Here is a 21,188-nt window from a genome sequence, read left to right as displayed (position 1 = left end):
GGGAGGACTTCCCATTGATAGATGGCTGGTCGCTCATCCCCGATCCTCTCTCTCCATAGGAACCGCAGCAGGGGCTTGGCCTCCTCCACTAGTCTCACCTGCAGGAACATCCCTTTGATGTCGCCGCTGATGGCCACCTTGTCTTGGCGGAAACGTAGTAACACGCCTAGTAGAGAGGGGCCGAGTGTTGGGCCGGGCAAGAGCTCTTTATTCAGATTTTGTGATCCGATCTGGTAGCTGCAGTTGAACACAATACGATCCTTGCCGTTGTGGTGGACTTTGTGGTGCGGCACGTACCATGATTCGGTCGTCTGATCGGCCTCTTTAATGTCAATTTTCTTTATGTGTCCCGCTGTGATTAGCTTGTTAATCTCAGCGCGGTACACCGTCTCTTGAGCGGGGTCTCTGGCTAGGCGCCGCTCTGTGTTCAATAGATACCGCTCCGTCGCTTCTTTTGGGGCGTGGAAGGTAGGCATACCCTCTCGCCTCAGGAGTGGAGTTGCGTATCTCATCACTCCGTTGACTTTGACTCTCTTTGTCCCCTGCTCGAGGAGGGCTATAGCGTAAATGTCTTCCTTGGAACGAATGTCTTTCTTTTCGTTCTTAAAGGGCATTGTCTCTAGTGTCCATAGCCTCTCGACATGCTGTAGGAGGGTGGTGTCTTCTTCTGTCACTCTGGAGTGGAGGCAGCTAGTGGCTGCTGTTCGGTTAAGAGACTTAGCGAGGGGGCCTTGTAATGTCCATCCTAGGCGGGTCTCGACTGCTGCAGGACAGCCTCTGGGCCCTGTGTGGACCCGGTCTATCGGGACGATGAGGTCTGCATGGTCGGAGCCTATCAGCAGGGTCGGGGTGGCACCGTCTATGAGCGGTATAGGTAGTTGACGCAGGTGCACATATTTATCCATCAGTTTGGCGATGGGGTAGGTGTACTGCGACAGGCCTATTTCTTGGCTGGTGAAAGCGTTAGTAATCCTATACCGTCTCTCTGGCTGCCCGCTTGCTGCGATAGTGAAGGAGACATTCTCGCCCTTTATCGTCTTTAGATCTCTTCTTATTGTCCGAATCGTCATCTGGTTTTCGCTCCCCCGCAGCCCCAGCTGGGCCGCAGCGGACGCGAGGAGAAGGGTCTTCTCTGACCCGTCGTCAAGGACGGCGTAAGTGTCCATGACCTTATCTTGGTAACTCAGTGTTACGCGGACCACCTTTAAGAGCACCCAGGCGCCCCCGCTGCTGGCGGGGTCAATGTACATAACACTTGCCTTTGTGCTGCTTGAGGGTGCAGGCTTTCTTCTGTTACTGTCGTGTAGGACATCTAGGTGGGCTCCGTCACACCGACTACACCTCTTCTTTAAGCGGCAATCGGCTGCCATGTGACTGCGCGCACATCGGTAACAGCGTCGGTTGGACTTTATCCATTGACTCACCTCGTCGGCGGTCATCTTCTTGAACGTGTCACATTGTGACAACCAGTGTTCCTTTTCGCAGTACGGGCACACCATCTTCCACTTCTCTTTCATCGAGGGGGTACTGTGGTTCTTGCTGCTCGGTACTGATTCTGATTGGTGCATGACGGTCACCAATCTTCGGCCATCGTTTGCTCTCCTAGGTCCCTCTCTGGAGCTTGGGGTGCTCCGCATGAACGTATCCAACCGTAGGCTGTTGACTTCTCTCGCCAGGAAGTCGGCTAGTTCTAGGAGGGATGGCTCGGGACCGTTAGGATCACGGTGGTCTCTTTGCCGCCTGAAGCGCTCTTGTCGGGCGGGCGGAAGCTTCTCTAAAATCCTCTCGACATTAGAGTTCGCGTACAGTTCGTGCATACCCTTTTCTCTTTGCGCCCCCAGCATCCCTACCAGGGATTGTACCTTGATAGACAGGTCATCTAGTGAGCGATTGTCTGTGGCTGGGGGTAGGCGGTCAATATGCCTTATCTCTTGTATTACGTAGTCCCATATGCGTCCATATCTTTGGTCGAGTGCTGCTAGAGCCGCTGTGTATGGGGTAGTAGAGGTGGCATAGGCCAGCGCTATATTGTGCGCTCGGGGCACCTTGAGGTGCTTCAGTAGGATAGCATACTTGTACGGTTCATCAGCTACATCGGACATCATTGTCTCTAAGCACATTCGTAGCTCCGTGTACTGTGCTCTGTTCTCGTGGGTGAAGTCCGGAAACGTCGGTGTGCCAATGTATGATGCCATGGATGGCTGGCACATCGGTGAGCGTTGGAAGAGAGGCCTCCTAGGCGAGTCTCCTCTTAAGCCTCTTGGTGGGCTGGTACCTGCTGGGTACCATGGCCCGCGTATCCAGGTGCTGTTCCTCGGGGCTGGTCGTGCGTCAAGCTCACCCGTGAATTGAGGCCTGGGCTGTACTGGACCTCCTGGTCCTGTGGAGTACTGTGCTGCTGTCGGGCTTGACTCTCCTCCTCTCCCTCTTCTTCTTCCTCTGGCAGGTCCTCTAGATCCTGTAGTCGTCTATTTAGCCTCTCCGCGGTGTAGACCGTTTCTTCCTTGTAGCTGGGTCTCACTTGGACCGGTCGGGGAAGGGGTTCGGAGGGGGGTATAGGCTCTCTCTGGTGGTCGGGCTCAGGGTCGCTTGATCGGGTAGGGGAGGGTGCCCTTGACCCTTGTCTTGACGAGGCCCTGGAACCCCGTGCGGAGGGAGGGGGTGTTGCCCTGGTGATCAGCTGCTCCATTATCTGCGCTTGTAATCGGTCGCGCTCGGCTTCGCGCTTGGTGAGAGCGAGGTCGCGCTCTGCTTCTCTTTGGGCACCGGCAGCGGCGCGCTGGGCTTCGGCGGCGGCGCGCTGGGCTTCGGCCCGGTCCCTTACCATATTCTCTTCCGTCTGAAGGCGTCTAATCTCTAGACGTATACGATCTTCGTCGCTCCGTTGCTGCGCCTGAAGGCGTTCTCTTTCCATGGAAGAATGTTCGCGCTCACTAAGCGTCTGTGCTTGGAGTCGATCGCGCTCTGTTGAGGCTGCTAGGCTGGCGAGGAATGCCTGTGCCAGCATCTTGTCCGCCTCGCTGGGGGAAGATGCTGGTTGAGGTGATCCGCTCCTGGCAGTACTCGTTGGAGATCTGTTCTCCTGTGGCGAGTCCTGGAGATCCATCTCCGGGGTGCTCTCCTCTTCTTGTAGCGGGTAGAGTTCCATCCCTGGAGGGCTGTCTTTATCCTGGAGCTCTCCGGGGACTACTTCTTCGGTCTTGGCGGGGGGTAAAGTCATGTCGGGTCCCTCCTGGTCCCTACCGTGAGCTTGGTCAGTTACGTTAGAACCCACTAGGGCCTCTATTGGCGGGGTAGCCTGGTCGATAGGGTCGGACATAATTTTACTATCTACTTTTTCCGCGTTTACCGTCTGTAGAAAGCTAGGTAGTATATTGGCAACGTAATCCTCTAAGTACTGAGGTGTCTGCCGTCTACGCTGCGGGCGATCTACTTTAGGAGAACCGTTTTGTGGAGTGTTCATCATTGGCCATGTCAATATTAATACCACTATATTAATATTACACTAGTTACCCTCCGGCTCGAAGGACCAATTGTAACTGAGGGGTACAATTCCCTGACTGTATTGATAAGTATGGTATCATTAAACCACTACCGCTTTATGTACTTTAATTACTGGCCATACAGTACATGATATATAAATATGATGAACACTTCCCACAATGAATCGGTTCCACACAAAGTGGTAATTAAGTATTTATTGCAGCAAAAGGTACATAATATACTTCTCTATTTTACTTTGGATGCGCTTATAAGGCAAAGGAATGTGCGTAGGCAAATCAATAATGAATGTCCATTCTCTGGTTACGCAGGAGGTAATTATACAACCTGAATCTTAGGGAATTATATCTATGGTACACTAGTAATATATAGCGGGAGATACTGGAAGGGTCCCCCCGGTTGTAAGCCAGCAGGGGTAGAGGATCTGTCGGTAGTAGAGAGTCTGGTCAACGATGACTAAGGAGACTCCAAGTACAGGAGACGGTGCAATAGTCTCTTGATCCACAGACGAATACAGCTGTTCTCCGTAGACTGTAGCTCCACAGTGAAGAAAGCTAGCCGGCCTCAGGCTCTCTGAGGCGCAGACTCGACGTGGCTCCTCACAGGTTAAATCCCACACGTGTAGGCGTCGGCGATTCTCCGCTCCATAAATCACAGGACCAAAACAAATATAATCCAGCCGCAAAGGGCTATGTAGTCGTCGGGTAGATTAATCCAGTGTACATGTCCACACGGTTCTCGTCTAGGTCTCCTCGGGTGAAAGCGCCATGAAAGCAGCCCAGCCTGGATAAGCACTCTAGCTGGTACGAGGAAGCGTTGGTGATGCTGGTCACTGTAGAACTTTAGCCGCACGATACACTATACACAAATAGACTATTACTGACTTAATAGAAATATGTCGCACTCGACGGTATAGCGCCAAACTCTGACAATTCAGTTATTAATTCGCACGCGGTCTCAATGCTCTATTTGGGGCCATACTTCACCGCACGTTGTATCGTGGGTGAGGCTTCAACTTATTGGGTAACTCTACTTCTGTATTCACCTGCGCCATATTTATATGCACGGCGAACAATCTAGTGCCAACCTCATTTCTGTCTCGTATTCCTGGGCAAGGCCGGGCATGTACAGACATGTCTTGACGGTGGCTTTGAACCTGACTCTGGAGGCACGGCCCTGGCGCCTGTGGACCGCTGTCCAATAGGAGAATGAAATATTATGGTCCGTACTAGGCTAAAGGGATATTCCGTGTATATGTACAAGGAATATACAAGGGATATCAAACGATATACAAATACTATGCAATATATATCAATCAATAAATATATATATTCGGTTTAATCTGATCCTTTGTAACAAGCATATTATTACGCAGCTAGTTAGCCGCTAAGCTACGACGATAGCAGCCTAATACACTCCTAATAGCATACTAGCACGCAGCTAGCTAGCCGCGAGCCATGACGAGCGGAACATATAGCATGCAGCTAGTTATCCGCTAAGCTACGACGAGCGGCCTACAATGTAGTAACATATAGCACGCAGCTATATAGCCACGAGCCACGACGAGCGGTCTATAATGTCGAAGCAACTTTAATCCCAACATAAGCGCTAGTGTACAGATTTACTCAAAAAATAAAAACATTACAATATACATAGGCCATCTCAAACACTAGCTTGACCCCACCGCCATTGTTTTAGCAGTGCTCAGGACGACTTCCGGGTCAAACTCTCCACTCCATTCGATTCCTTATTTTATTAATCAATGACCTTAATCGTGCCGAATTCGAAAAATTTTAAGTACCGTACACATCCCCGTAGCCCCATGATACTTCCGATCGACTTCATACACTCGAAACCACGCCGCCCCGTCCCTGGTTTACCTCGGACGCCCCCGCGGCTAATGTAGCAGCTAATGCCTGCTGCGTTCCAATGGCCCCCGAGAAAACGGCGTTAACTTTTACATTTCCCCACGGCTGTTGGTCATTAAAATTTCATAATAATACAACAACAACCTCTTATGTTTTGTCAGTCATTCCTAACCTCTAACAGACGCTCAAACATACATATTAGTGCAACACATTACCTTAGATACAATACAAACATCCATTCAAATTCACATCTTATGTGACTTTTTTCAATAGCTCCTGCGCGCCCATTTTGTTAAGATTCACATTTTATGTAACTTTTTTCAATAGCTTCCGCACGCTCATTTTTACCGCGCTTAAGAGCAATAGTTCACTATACATGTACTGAATGTGTAGTTTACAAACAGCACATTGAAACGAATTGTTTTTAAGTACTTTTTATTCACCGATTTGCCGCGACGGACGTGTACCTAAATATGCTCCAAAGTCTAAGCTTCGGTGAGGCCCCCCTCCACATATCTTTCCCCACGTCATATATCTCGCGACCCGTAATGCTTACAGAACCATTTTGACTCCCCTTCTTTACAAACATCCGAATTCGTGACCTGAGCAGTGCTGGACGTCGATGGCTCAGATGTCCGCCCGTCGTCGTCCGAGAGACGGCCACACGCGGAGATCCTGCCCACAAGCGTACACCTTTTATCCCCCATTGTTCAGGCACGAAAAATATCTCATCTCACCATGCACCCATCCGGAAAATACGACTTAGGTTTAGCCATTAACCGGAAATGCATTCCACCGGCGCGTTCCAACACTAAAACTATTGAGGCCACGATCAACGACCATCTTGTTCAGTGAAGCCCGGCGCTTACCAATTTGCGAGTTGTACCGTCCTAAAACGTCCCCGCTTGCCCATTGGATGCAGTCCAATATGATTCTGCGCGCTACGCACCCCATCGATCTCCCTCCTCGAGAGACACTACGACCACGTCGCCCAGTGAAGCCCGGCACTAACATCCCACCGAGCATTCCAACACCAGACTATTGAGGCAATCATTTCTAACTCAACCCCCGTTCGACCTGAACGCCTCGTACTTTCATCCATCACAGCCCCGTATTCACTCACCTGATCTCTTTGTAGATTTGCAGGAGACTGTCGTGATGAGTCTCCCAGGCACCGATTAGCCGAGAGTCAGAAAAAAAATTCTTGGCGCATCAGGACAAGGGTCAAGGCACCATTTGAAGTGACAAGGGTGAATGGTTCTGTTATACAGAACCAGCTAAGTCCCTCTGCGTTGTGATTTGTCCGTTACTACTTCCCTTGTACTTACAAAGACCAGGAAACTGGCCTTGCTTCACGGCGGCTATGCAGGAGAATGAAGAGGAGAGTGTAGTTATTTCAAAAGTAGTGGTTTATTAAAATCCACAAAGTTATACAAAAATTATCTGTTACAATTAAAATAAAGAACGCTATAGTCGTGATCACTAGACACTATGCCGTCTGCGATCCAAACTAGACTAAGAAAGTAGATTAAAGAATGGTCTTCGTCGTTGAGTTGTGGATTGTCTTTGTTGTCTGGCTGACAACAAAAGGGATTCTGTTCTCGTTCCAAAAAGCTCCTTCTCCGTGTGTTCCTTTGTTCCTGCTGCCGCTCCTCTGTGTGAGTGTGTGGGGAGGTCTGTTCTCTTGCCGTTCCGTTTTTGTTGTGTCTCCCACCTTCCCATTTATCCATGAGAGAAATCCCGGCGTGACGTCACCAAGTGACCCCACCCCTATGATTTTCACCCAATCGCAAGCCTTCATAGTTGGTATTTGAAAAGGAGGTGGCCTCTAAGCCGACCAACTTACTTACGCCTTTTTTAAGTCAGAGAGTTGAATTGCCTAAACTAAACTTAATACCTTTTAGTATTTACCCTTCAGGATATATCCAATTGATTTGAGATTGATTTTCTAAATACAGACATATTACTTTTAACTAATAGAATCACAGCATATAATCACAGCATATGTCCTCTTGTTGAATGTCGGATATTGCGTATTGGCTAGACAATCATAACCTGGACTATACTGTATATAGAGAGAAGGAATAAAACGCTGTGAGACAGGATTCGTGTATCAAGGAAGCAACATTTTTATTTGTGAAGGTCGCTCTTATATACACACACTCAGCTGGTCGTAATGAGTCAATCACTCAGCTGGTGTCAATCAGTCAATCACTCTGAATGGATGACGGGAGAGCACACTCAATAAGTCAACACCCCCACTTGCTATCCTACTGACCTATCTAAACTGGAGAAGGAAAAATAATAACAAAAACAATTTAATAACAATCAGTTATTGTAACACTTTTACATTCCATTAAACAAACGAAGGCCGTCATTGATATGGTTCCTCTCCTGAGTGAAACAAAAACATAAATCATTAGATTTCATTATTTACACAGTCCGTTTTTCACTGGCACTCTTTTATAACTTTTGAAATAAACAAGAAAAACAAAAAAATGTGACCACTTGGTCACTACTCACACTGATGTGGTTTCTCTCCCAAACATAACCTTTGAGAACCTATTTAGTTTGTCCTTAGTTGCTGGTTTGGTAAATACATCAGCCACCATTTGATCTGTGGGACAGTATCGCAAACAGATCTGTCCATTTAGTACTGTAGATCTGATAAAATGGTACTTTATGTCTATGTGTTTGCATCTTTGTCTGCGGACTGGGTTCTTAGCTAATGCTATGGTTCCCTGATTGTCCTCATGGACAATGGGTGGTGCATACTTACATGCATCCATATGTGTCAGCAGTTGTACTAGGTGTAAACACTCTTGGGTGGTTGCAGCTAGTGCCATGTACTCTGCTTCACATGTGGACAATGCCACCGTCTGTTGCTTTTTGGTCTTCCATGAGACCAATGGACCAGTCTCATGTAGACTAACACAGTACCCTGTTGTGCTGCGTCGGTCTGTGACATCTGCTGCCCAGTCCGCATCACTGTAAGCCTGTAACCTCAAATCAGAATTACACTTCTTGTAACACAACATTTTATCACTGGTGCCCTTTAAGAACCTCAATACATGTTTGACAGTAGCCCAATGTTCCTCAGTTGGTTTGTTAAAATACTGAGACAGTTTACTCACTATGAAACACAGATCTGGCCTAGTACACATAGTAAGATAGATTAGGCTACCGACCACCTCTCTGTACCGGGTGACATTGTTCATTATTCCTGCCCCTTCAGTGTAATCGAGTGCCCGCTCACATGGTGTTGATCTGGGTTTACAGTCCTGCATGTCAAACCTCTCTAGCATGTTCTTTACACATTGCTTCTGTGACATTGTCACACATCCATCGCACTGTTCAAAGTCGATTCCTAGGAAGTGTGTCAATCTGCCCATATCCTTCATCTGAAATTTCTTTGTGAGCATCTCTTTTACAGCCTTCATTGCATTCTCATTACTGGCTGCAAGAACCAAATCATCAACCCATATAATCATGATTACCTTCTCATGCTCAGTTTCTCTTGTATATACACAGTGATCAGCAGGGTTTTGCACAAATTCATTCACAATTAGATAGTCATGTAACATGTTGTTCCAATTCCGGCCAGACTGTTTTAGACCATACAGTGACTTCTCTAGTTTACACACCAATGTCTCTGTGCCAGATGTCTGTTCATAACCCTCTGGCTGTTCCATGTATATCTCATAATCTATCGGTGCATGTAGGTAGGCAGTTTTAACGTCCATCTGATTTAAAATCAAATTTTCTTGTGCAGCTTTCTGCATTAATACTCTGACACTTGTCAGGTCGGCTGTGGGAGAAAAAGTCTCTCCATAGTCAACATCCCTTCTCTGACTGTAGCCTTTAGCAACATATTGTGCCTTGTATTTATCTGTACCATCTGCATTTTTCTTGATAGCATACACCCATCGACCCCCCACTGCAACTTTGCCCTGTGGCAAGTTGGTCAAAGTAAATGTACCGTTCTCTCTCAGTGATTGCATTTCATCCTCCATGGCACTGACCCATTCCTTTGATTCGGGTGACTTCACTGCATCACTGTAAGTTAAAGGTATGTTACACAACATTTTGTAACAATAATCAACATTAACCTGTGTCTGGGGTTGACTTACTTCATATACACTATCACCAAAATAATCTGGCTTCTTCCGGTCCCTAGAAGGATAGCGTGGAGACTCCTGTTTGACCTCCTGTTCCTCTCTAGCCTGATCCTGGCTGTTCTCTGGCCTGGTCACAGGAATCTGCTGTTTAGCAGTCTCTGGACTAGCATCCATTTGTTTGCTTGTGCTAGCCCTAAGTGGCCCACCAAAATCCTCATCATCTATGGATCTCTCAGTCTGTGTCTGCTGCTCACCTACTGTTTTTGGCATAAATTTGACCAGCCTGTGCTTCCTCACCTTTCCACTGTCGGGGTAGAAAACCAGGTAAGCTGGGCTCTTCTTGTCATGCCCGACAAAGAAGCCCTTCTCACTCCTAGGGTCTAACTTTTTCTTGTTCTGTCTGTAGGCATAACACAGGGTTCCAAACTTCTGCATCCTAGACATATTAGGACGTTTCCCTGTCAGCAGCATGTGAGGTGTCTGTTTAGTGCGATTGTTAAAACATATATTCCTCACTTGAGCTGCAGTCTGTACTGCATAAGGCCATAATGCTTTTGGGAGCTTGCTCTCTAATAGCATGCATCTAGCCATGTCGAAAAGAGTCCTAAACTGGCGTTCTGCAGTACCATTCTGATGTGGCGAATATGGTGATGACGTCTCATGCTTTATACCATTTTTCCTCAGTAGCCCTTGGTACTCTTTACCAGTGTATTCTGTACCATTATCAGACCGGATATGTCTGATCCTCCCATATGAGGCGGTGTCAGCTATGAACTGCTCTGTTTCTTGCACAGTATCACTCTTATGCTTCAGATGATAGATAAACACAGTACTTGAGTAGTCGTCAGTAAACGAAAGTGTAAATCTATGCCCATCTATGGACACTGGATCAATAGGACCTGCTAGGTCTGTGTGCACCAACTCTAGAACCTTTTTGGCTCTCACATCAGGCTTCCTGTTGAAGCTTTGTACAAACTTTCCCTGAGTGCACACTTCACAGTTCAGTTTAGACTTGTCAATTTTCCCTTTAATAGTCATACCATCAACAATAGGCTGGAGTTTCTCAACATCAGCATAATTGCAGTGTCCTAGAATTTCATGCCATGTCTGTATATCAAAACAGCCCTTGCTCTGATCACATTGGTCATCCACCATGGGCAAATAATACAGCCTATTATGCTCATGGATGTGAAATTCAGTACCGTCTCTGTGCTGTAGGACGTCTTATCCTTGTCTGAAGATCACAGTGGCTCCAGTACCAGTGGTGGCTGCTCTCACAGAGAAGATGTCCTGCGGGAATGAGGGGATGTACAGCGCCCCTCTCAGTGTTGTAGTCAGTCGCCTGCCTCTGCTGTCAATCAAGCACACCTCCGCGTCCCCTCTGCGCTCTGCGACCCCGTTGCTCCTCGTGCCGTGAGCCAACTCCACGCAGTGAGACTCGGCCTGGAATCCGTCATCGAACACCTTGAACTTGGCCAGGTCGGTGATTATATGCGCAGTCGCACCGGTGTCCACCATCAGGCCATTCTTCTTAACACCGCGTCCTGGATCGCCTTCCCTCGTCAGAAACACATATGTGTTGTTGTCATGACAACTCACTTGCACAGACACGCCTCGCGCATCGTTCTGCTCCGGTCTCCGTCTGCAGGTCGCCCCTTGATGTGTGGAGCTTTTACAGTGGTGACACCACAGCTTGCGTCGACAGGTCCTTCTCATATGCCCACTTTGGCCACATCTGTAGCATATAATGTCTGTACGCTGTGCGCTCTGAATGCGCACGCTCTGGGCATTCTGTGCACCCCGGTCAGACAGGGCTTGGGCTTGCATAACATTGTCATCCGATGTGATAACGCGCATTTTCTCAGTGTCCTCAAAACTCCTGAGCTTAGTTTTAAACTCAGAAAACACTATAGTCTCATCACTCTGTGTGACATGTATCGCAAAGGATTTAAATGCCTCTGGCAGTCCTTTTAATACCATAGCCACGAGTAGACTATCACTCAAAGTCTCATTTGCGTTTCTCAGTGCAGTTATTGCCCTTTCTGCCCGAATTACATAGTCAGTCACCGTTTCACTGCTAGACTTGTGCAGTGTAGTCAGCTCTATATAGAGACTGATAATCCTTGGCTTCCCTGAACCCGCATAATAATTGCGCAATATTCCGATGGCTTTCCGTCCATCATCAGACGCTTCTCGCATTACCAGCGATAAACTCTTATCGTCCAGAAACTGGATGAGCTCTGCGTATATCAATGCGTTTTTCTCACCATCTTCTCTCAACTCGACAGCAGACGCCTCGTCAGGGAGATCCGTTTCGAGAGTGTCCTTTAGTCTCTGTAGCCGGAGATGGCCCATGAACTTAGTCTCCCACAGTTCATACTTTTGTTCATCTCCGTCAAACGCTAGACGAGACCAACGCGAATTCCCTTCCGATTGTCTGGTCGTCATGATTCTAGCGCTCTGGGCCCATAACCTGTTGAATGTCGGATATTGCGTATTGGCTAGACAATCATAACCTGGACTATACTGTATATAGAGAGAAGGAATAAAACGCTGTGAGACAGGATTCGTGTATCAAGGAAGCAACATTTTTATTTGTGAAGGTCGCTCTTATATACACACACTCAGCTGGTCGTAATGAGTCAATCACTCAGCTGGTGTCAATCAGTCAATCACTCTGAATGGATGACGGGAGAGCACACTCATTAAGTCAACACTCTCATTCTATTCAGCATCATCAGTCCAATATAATAGTAATCTATGCAGGTATTTCACATTGATGGTAAACATCCTAACTCAGTAAAACACATTTCAGTTATTTAACTCAACTTTAAACGGTCTAGGTATTTCTTTAACCTCTTTATTATTTTCTATGTGGGATTACTTACTTTGAGACCAAATTGTGTTCTTCTGTGTTTAACTAGGGCTTATCTAAAACCCTTCCTGTCCCACACCCTGAAGAAACCAGGTGGCTCTTTTGTTCTAGAACCCCCGAAGGGCTTACTCAAACAGTTCTTTATCTTTTACAGCCGGCTGTTGAGTAGCCCAACTCACAACCTATTGTGGGGGTCTTGCTTTAGTAAACAACCCTATCTATTTAGAGAGACAGGGAAAAAGGGCAGAGTAATTTAATCGCCTTTTTACAACTCTGTGCAAATTAAAAGGTGGTTTCAAACTGTGTCCTCTTCACCTCTCCTCTCCAGGGGGGGTGGAGACACAGCTTGAATCAGAACCTCTGACTATCTTCAGGGCATAATCTAAACAATATTACTTTACTTTTGGTCCACTTTTAAAGCCTATGTATAAACACACACCTTAAACCTGTTATTTGGCCGTTCTCAGTAGATCCCAGAAGAATGTAACTTCTCCCCCTAGTGTCCCAACTGCTTTGGCCCTTTGGTTGACTGAATAGGACAGCTGTTATGACTAAAGCTTATGTTTGCTTAAAACCTTTTCTATTAGGAACATTTCACAACATGTTTAGGATCTATGGTTATCAAATAATACTACACCCTCTTTGTACAACACTAATGTGTTTAATCTCATCGTATATATTAAATAAGACCTACTAATATATCAACAGAAAGAATCAACATGGGACCAAAGAAAGAGAAAGAACTTGGAAAGAGACACGGAGTAGACAATATAACGGTCACGGCGATGACTCGCTCCGTGAGGGAGATAGCAGTGGATATTGAAAAGGAAATATCCGACAATACCACCGCTCCTGCAACCACACCCGAAACAGACATGGAGAATACACCACCCGACTTCGAGTCTCTGACTAATCTGATAAAGGACCTGATGGATAAAGCTGACGTCAAGGCTGACGCTTTTAAGTTATATATCGAGGCTAAATTCGAAGAGGTTAAAACAGCGGCTGCTAAACAAACCGAGCGTATTACTGCAGTTGAAAACACTGTGGTCGAATATACACTGAAAGTCGAGGAGAGCAAGAAGGCTCTTCATGAAGAAATCATGGAGCTAGCGGGGAGATGCAACAGGTGGACAAAGAGCTTTGGCAGAAGATACATGACAACGACGAGAAATCAATGGACAGGTTGCTCGAATTCGAACGTCACTCTCGTAGATTTAATATCCGTATAGTGGGATTGGATGAATCAGTCAAATGCACAGACGACTCATTTCCATCAGTGTTAGTTGAAATTCTAGGCAAAGAAATCCTCCCTACAATACCGATGGTGGATCATTGTAACAGAATCGGCACCCGAGACCCCAGCGGCAACAAAGTAAGAGTGATTATTGCTACTCTGCGTAAAACTGAAGTGAGAGACGCGATCATCAGGGATGCACGTAAGCAATGGGGAAAACTGAAATACAAAGATAAACCAGTGTCGTTCTACGAAGATTTGTGCAGGGAGGCTATAAACCGACGAGCCCGTTACAAGGATGTGATGCAGAAGCTCTATAAGAAAAATCTCCAACCCAGCCTACGCTATCCAGCGTTTCTTTCCATTGTGGGGGAAAATGGAAAAAGGATCGGGATACGCTCGCCTGAAGATGCCGAAGAGTACATGAAGGAAACACATCGTGATCCCGGCCCCTCAGGGCCGGGCGCATCACCGGCCCATCTCGGATGACAAGCTTATTCATATTTTTTTATTTTTATTTTTATTTGGATAACTTTGCCATGGCTCGGACTTCAAAAACGGCATCAAACAAGCTTGTTGACAACATTGAGGTACAAATAGTTTAATACGAAACGCTAGACACTGTATTTATAGATTTATGGTTTTTGTGCAGGCAATGATCTGACGTTGACATTTTTGAACATTCTGGAACATTCTGGATTCTTTTTCCGATCGCTCTGTCAAGTTGGAATATACTGGAATACACTGGAATGGCATGGCACTTTGGTGGGAAGAATACTCTGGAATATAACATCAGTTTTATACAAGTCATGATCGGTGGCTAACTTTCTAGAATGCACCGGACTTTTACAATGAAGGCCTGGGAACAATAACATTCGGTATGTACCTGCACATGAACCAGTTATGGAAGATCAATAAACCCTCATAACGGCTTAATGCCCACACTTGTCGGGGTACAAACTGCACACAAGGATTTAAAAACCTCACTTTCATCTAAAGGTGTAAGCTTGGCGTAGTTATTTAAAAATTTAAAGCAATTGCTCCCTAACTTTAGGGATTTCTATTTTTTTTCTCTTCTTTTCGTTCTCTCTGTTTTCTGTAAGGTTCCAACATTATACATGTTAGTAGAAGGTTCAAATGAATATGCTAATTGAGGCATATTTCTAATTTTTTATTTTATTTGTATTACATTATAGGGAGGGTGTCTAGGCCACGAGTGACATTCTATTAAATTAGAATTAAAGTTTTAGATCCTATGGCAATTAGCATAGGAAAGTTAAGGATAAAAGGCTCACTCTGGGCTAACCGGTGGTGTAAGTTATACGCGAAGGTTGTGTCTAAGGAACACAGCCTTGTACGGCTCCCTGTGGGAGGGGGGTTTAGGGGTTTATTTGTATATATGTATGTTTTTAAGCTCGGCTCTCAACGGGACCTCAATAGTTGGTTGTATATCCATTGTGAATTCGTACTCCAGACGCATTACCAACAAGTACACAACAACATGTATAGATTATGGCTAGTTTGAATATAATGATCTGGAATACTGGGGGAATAAATAATCAACATAAATGCAAAAGCGTGCTCACACTGATGAAAAACAAACAGGTTGATGTGGCTCTTCTAAGCGAAACGCACCTTTTAGTAGAAGACAAAGCAACGCTAGCGGACAACATATATCATAACATTAGTCACTCTTCCTTTGAAACGAGATCCCGTGGAGTTGCTATAGTCGTGAAGCGGAAGTTAATTATTGAATTGCAGGAAGTATGGTCTGATACAGATGGTCGGATAACCATAGCTAAAATTGTATACAGGAACAGGAAAATAGCGTTGGTAGCGGCATATGCCCCAAATCTGTACGAGGCTAATTTCTACGCTACACTTACTAGAACAATGTTAAACTTTCCTGAATACTCATTTATAATTGGTGCGGATTTTAATGCCATTTGGGATCCCGGGATGGATAAATCTTATCCCACCTTTTCCAATGACCAGAAAAATTCATCTAATGCGTTAAAGGATTGGTCTAAGAATACAGGTGTAAATGACCTATGGCGATCACTCAACCCTACGACCCGGAAGTACTCTTGTCGATCTGCAAGACATAGCACATTTTCCAGAATAGATAATGTTTTTGCATCCCCTAGACTATTTGATAACTATGACGTGGAAATGGTACCCAATGCACTATCAGATCACTGTTATTTACTCCTAAAAGGATAATTTGGTATACTGTCATCCCGAGCCCCAAGATGGCGATTTAACTCGATATTGCTGAAAAACAAGGAATTCATTACACAATTCAAAGAAGCTCTTGTTGTATTCCTACTGGAGAATGCGAAATCGGTACAGGACGCCAGAATATTATGGATGTCGGTAAAGGGATTTATCAAGGATTTTACCGGGAACCTTTCCTCCAAAATACGCAAGAATCGTTGTTCAAAACTGGCAGAGCTGGAAACGCTTTACGTTATTTTCCTCTTTACAATACAACTACTCGGTTCGATTGGAATCTCAAATTAATGTGTTAAAAAAAGAGATTAATGCCATTTTTAAACAACAATCTGAAGTTCAAATACGTAGCACAAGACAACAGCATTACTTTCATGGTTCTAAACCAAGTCACCTACTAGCTATGCAGTTACGAGCCAACGCAAAATTTGCAGATATAACTACTATTAAGGCACAGCAAGGACTTGTTACAGACCCTAAAAAAATCAACGAGACATTCAAAGAGTTCTACTCCAACTTGTACAAATCAGAAATGGCCTTCGATCAAAACAAAATGGACATATATCTTAATCAAATTAACCTTCCTAAACTATCAGAGGATGACGGAAAACAGTTAGAAACACCCATCACACTAGATGAACTTAGGGAGGCCATATCTGAAATACAAAGTGGTAGGGCTCCTGGAAGGGACGGTATCCCACCAGAAATGTACCTCTCATGTTGGGATGTAATTGGACCCCTATTACTTAATATGATTTTATATTCAATCAAGGAGGGGAACTTCCATAAGACTGACAATATTGCACTCATAACAAAAAAAGACAAAGACCCCACCGATTGCGGTAGTTATAGACCCTTAAGCCTCCTCGGAACCGATATCAAGCTGTATTCCAAGGTATTAGCCATCAGACTTCAAAAGCATATGACGTCTTTAGTTCATCCTGATCAGACTGGCTTCATAAGAGGCCGCTTGATCACGGATAATATAAGATGGTTACTACATGTGCTTGATGCCAGCAAGGATGACACCACACCTATAGCGATGCTGTCCCTGGATGCAATGAAAGCCTTTGATAGGTTGGAATGGTCTTATTTATGGGCAGTATTAGAAAGGATGGGGTTAGGAAAAGGATTCATTGATATGATTAAAGTATTATACAAAGACCCATCGGCCATGATTACAACAGGTATAATCACCTCCGAAATCTTTCCGGTATCGCGCTCCTCCAGACAGGGTTGCCCTCTTAGTCCCGGACTATTTGCTTTATCATTAGAGCCTTTAGCACAATATATAAGACAATCCCAATCTATAGAACCAATGGCAATTAAGGGCACACAACACCATATTAGTTTATATGCGGATGACGTAATATTGTTCATACAAAACCCTAACACCTCAATGCCTCATCTTCTCAAGTTGATTGATGACTTTGGCAATCTATCGGTATTTAGGATAAATTGGCCAAAGTCGGCTTTCCTTCCACTTAATACCCCTGCAAAGAATACACTCCTTCCAGTAAAAATACCAATGGTTAAACACTTCAGATGTTTAGGAGTTGAAGTATTCCCTACTATAAGCCAAACAGTGAAGTACAATTACATAAAATTCCAAGATAAGATCAAATACGACTTTGACAGGTGGTCCAAACTCAAGAACTCAGTACAGGCACGGGTATCAATGGTTAAGATGGATGTTTTACCTAGAATCAACTTAGCTCAATGTTACCGTTACCCCCTCCTGATGGTTACTGGAAAAAATTACACTCCACCGCATACAAATTTATTTGGAATAACAAACCTCCACGTATAAAAAGATCCACCACACAGAGAAACAAAGCCAACGGAGGTATGGCATTTCCAGATTTTTACCACTATTTTAAAGCGTACTCTTTAAGACCACTGACAACCTGGTTTGATTCCCAAGCATCTGTATCCTGGAGAAACTTAGAAGTAAATATAGTAGCACCACATAGACTGCAGGACATAGTATACACCATATTATCAATTAAGCAATGCAAATAGAAATTTGGTCCCCTTATTACTCATGTGATCCGAATATGGCGTTGTAACAAGCTTGAAATAATAAACAGACCTGTTCAGCAATAAAGAATGAGAGTACTGGAACAGTGTTAAATTCAAAGTTTTGTATTAAACAAAAGGAGGATCAAAATAAATGGGGCACCCCATAGCAACGTATGGTACAACAAAAATCATCTCAAACCAATAAGAACGGTCCTGTCAGCTTTACAGTCCATTAGCCCCAACATAAATATTACCATGTATAATGTTACCATGTATAATGTTACCATGTATCATGTTACCATGTATCATGTTACCATGTATGTTACCATGTATAATGTAACCATGTATAATGTTACCATGTATAATGTTACCATGTATTTTACCATGTATAATGTTACCATGTCTAATGTTACCATGTATAATGTAACCATGTATAATGTTACCATGTATAATGTACCGTGTATAATGTTACCATGTATAATGTTACCATGTATGTTACCATGTATAATGTTACCATGTATGTTACCATGTATAATGTTACCATGTCTAATGTTACCATGTATAATGTAACCATGTATAATGTTACCATGTATAATGTTACCATGTATGTTACCATGTATAATGTTACCATGTCTAATGTTACCATGTATAATGTAACCATGTATAATGTTACCATGTATAATGTACCGTGTATAATGTTACCATGTATAATGTTACCATGTATGTTACCATGTATAATGTTACCATGTATGTTACCATGTATAATGTTACCATGTCTAATGTTACCATGTATAATGTTACCATGTATGTTACCATGTATAATGTTACCATGTATAATGTTACCATGTCTAATGTTACCATGTATAATGTAACCATGTATAATGTTACCATGTATAATGTACCGTGTATAATGTTACCATGTATAATGTTACCATGTATGTTACCATGTATAATGTTACCATGTATGTTACCATGTATAATGTTACCATGTCTAATGTTACCATGTCTAATGTTACCATGTATAATGTTACCATGTATGTTACCATGTATAATGTTACCATGTATAATGTTACCATGTCTAATGTTACCATGTATAATGTAACCATGTATAATGTTACCATGTATAATGTACCGTGTATAATGTTACCATGTATAATGTTCAGGCCTACCAGACCATGCAGCCTGCATGGTAGAGCTAGTAGTGTCCAACAACACTCAAACCTTTGAGTGTCCAAAAGGTGATAAGTCCTGGGTTGATCCACATCTTAAAAAAGGAAAGGAAAAGGAAGTAATCCACTGGGAAACACCACTGCAGCTGAACTGTCCTTGGTTAATGGAGAATCTTTTAGGAGGCCTGGAAAAACCCCTCCTTCCATCTCACAATAGCAGTAAGCAAACAAAAACTCCATGAGGCATGATTCCAATCCAAGATGGCCCTCTGATGGTTAGGACCGCCCCTAACCACACCCATACCTGGAATCTTAAAGGTCAAGTGACCCAAATATGCTGACATTGGCATATCCTAACATATTGGGCCCACACTTCATTTATCAACACATTGACATCTTCTTCATAAAGTAACACATGTTACAGCGTGAAACACAAAAAAAATATTCTAACCAACATAAATGGCATAGTCATACTCCCCTATTCAATAACAATGCACTCCTGATTGGAAAAAAACGACCTATAAGATACCCTAAATGGGAAAAGCAGGGCATACACACATTAGGAGATGTTTTCAACAAACAGGGTTTTTGTAGCTATAAAGACATACATAAAAAAATGTATCTCACCAGTTCCACATATTATTTTTACGCACAGTTATTGGTTTGTTTGAAGGCTCATGGAGTCCCATTAAGGATACCAATTCAGCACCACAGATATCACAAATTATTCTATGAAAGAGAGACATCGAGAGGTTTCGTATCAGATTTTTATCATCACTTACTAACGTCCTCGTATGGAATCCTCCCCCTAGACTCAGTCTGGAGGAGGGATATACCAGACTTGGAAATACATTTTGATTGGCAAGAAGTCTGGGCAAACGTTCGAATTGCGTCACGTAACCCGGACCATCAACAAATTAATCTTAATTATATTCATAGGACACACATGACTCCTATAAGATTGAACAGAATGGGACTTAAACAAGACTCCAGATGTTCCTTATGTACAAATGGGGATGAGGGTACATTTATGCACATGTACTGGGACTGCCCACCAGTTAAGATATTCTGGAAAGAAGTGGCCCAGCAATTATTAAATTTCTTATTTTTGAACATACCTGTACACCCCTCTGTATTGCTGTTGAATGATGTTTTTCAGTATGGAGCCCCTATACAGCTAAAGAGATTAGTTTTATCTGGTCTCACAGCGGCTAAAAAGCTGATAGCATCACGATGGTTTCAACCAAAAAATTTGTCAGAAGGTCTGGGTTCTTACATATCTCAATGTGATCTATCTAGAAATATCTACAGCAAGAATTTTAGGTGTCATTGAAGCCAAAATTGCAATCTGGTTAGAAGTGGTGGAGAATAAAAGCTAGCATATGAATTGTAGTGCCTGGTTAGGAACGAATGATAATGGATGGATTATCCAAGTGGGGGTCCGGGGGGGGTGGGCGAGCAAGAGCATATGTATGTAGGGTATTAGATAGCAAGTATTAGGTGTATATCTCGTATACTACATTTATTTAAATGGTGATTTCATTTGATGTTTACTGTTAATGCTTGTATGTCTAATTTTATGTTATGTTTAAAAAAGTATAAAAAAATAAAATACAAACAAAATTAATTTGATGACATTCCCTATGTGAGCACAAGTATAATTGCCAAAGTCTCACACTACCCAGTCTGTTTGGATGGACTCTGTCAGTTCTAAAAAGCGAGGAACATTCCCAAAACAGATTCAAATTGTCAATGAAAGCCATGTTCTGACCACTGGAGCCAGGTGTGAAGACTGAGGATTCTACTCAATGGGCCAGTGTGGGAATGGGACCAGAGATAAAAACAGACTTTACACATTAACTTAAAAAGTTAAGAAGAAGAAGAAGAAGAAGAAGAAGAAGAAGAAGAAGAAGAAGAAGAAGAAGAAGAAGAAGAAGAAGAAGAAGAATCATCATCATCATCATCATCATCATCATCATCATCATCTTTGGTCAGCGCAGACTGCTGGCGAGCTAGCATAGACTGTAAACATAACAAGCATGTAAAAGATGAGATACTCATGAACATGTCATTCTTTATAGCCTTATGTCTTATGTAATAGAAATGTCAAACCTTTGGCCAATATCTCATCAAGTTGAATCAGGTCCATTCTGGACGAAAGCTGGG

The sequence above is a fragment of the Notolepis coatsorum genome, assembly GCF_963971535.1.
Source record: "Notolepis coatsorum genome assembly, chromosome: 5".
NCBI classification, from domain to species: domain Eukaryota; kingdom Metazoa; phylum Chordata; class Actinopteri; order Aulopiformes; family Paralepididae; genus Notolepis; species Notolepis coatsorum.
Note: the sequence above shows the minus strand (reverse complement) of the source record.